The following is a 1426-nucleotide window of genomic DNA, read 5'->3' on the forward strand; positions in this document are numbered from 1 at the left end:
ACTAAGTTGAACATCTATTAATTATTCAATAATCTACATTGAACAAATCAAAAGTCTGAGATGATATTGCAAATTGAGCCAAAACTTGAGGATCATATTACAAAATTGAAAGTTTAGAAATGATACTGCATATTAAATCAAAATTTAGATATGCTTTGTATTATCATCCCTGCATCAATATGCCATAATGTTTTTGGATCCCTAAGGCCCTATTTGGTAACCATCCAAACAAGGCCAAATTTTGATTTTTTGTTCCCCGAGAATCAATTTGAGCCCCGAGAATCGCGTTTGGTAAAATTTTCGTTTAGGGGCTAAATGTTCCTTGTGAACAGGGAGTTGAAATAATTAAAAAAAAATGTGATTCTTGTTCCGAATCAGAATTGAGAATCAAAACCCTTCTTCTTCTTCTCTTTTTCTTCTTCATTGACCGTCATCCCGCTACTCGCCCACTCGCTGCTCGCCGCCGTTTCGCCGGTCGCCACCACCGGTCACTAGCAATCGGTCCGGCGAGCTTGCTCGGAGGCAAGCCTAGCCCTTGGCGAGGCCAAGCCTTGCCAATGGCGGGCAGGCCTCGTCGAGGCTAGGCAAGGGGCCCGCCTAGCCTTGGTGAGGCTCGCCTTGCTCGGGCGGTGACGCGGCCTCGCTGCCCCGCTGGTGGCCGGGCACCTCGCCCACCCCGGGCGAGCTCGTCCCGGCCTCGGCGAGGCCGACTGACTACCGCAAAGTGGCTCGCCATCGGCGAGGCAGGCCTCGCCGGATCTGCAAGACCGAGTCTTGGGGGCTGGGCGAGCCTCACCTGACTTCCAATGAGGCTTGCCCGAGATGAGGGCCGGCCTCTCGATGGCCGATTGAGGCGTGTTGGCGTGCTTCCGTGGATCCAACTTTTAGATCAATCAAGAACAGAAGCACCGTGTTAAAAGGTACAGAAAATATGCACATGTTTCTAAGGTGGGAGAGTTGTCAGTTGGCCTAATATGCCCCACCAATTTTTATTTCAAACATTAGCCGCTCGAGCTTCATAATCAATGTTAAAGAGCAAGTGGAGCCCATTCGAGCAAGACTTTCAATTCCATGCAAGAAAATTTCTTTTATTTGAATTATTATTTCAAAAAAATGATTGGATGATAATATTTGATTTATTATGAAAATAACTGTTTAGACTACAAAAAAACTAATTAATAAAAAATTATAAATTATTGCAGGCTTTTAAAGAATTTATTACTCATAATAATTTCTTATTTTCATAATAGCTCAAAAAATTGTTGTGCTAGCAAAATCGTATTATTTTTTACCCAATTTCCTTTCACTTCTCATGAGAGATTTCTCAGCATTTTGTGTGAAATGCTAAGTAGCAATAACATTGATACATAACATGATATGACCGATAAGAAAAGTGGGGAATGGTGGTTATGTCATCGAGAATTGC

This window comes from Eucalyptus grandis, chromosome 8, assembly GCF_016545825.1.
Source record: "Eucalyptus grandis isolate ANBG69807.140 chromosome 8, ASM1654582v1, whole genome shotgun sequence".
Lineage (NCBI taxonomy): Eukaryota > Viridiplantae > Streptophyta > Magnoliopsida > Myrtales > Myrtaceae > Eucalyptus > Eucalyptus grandis.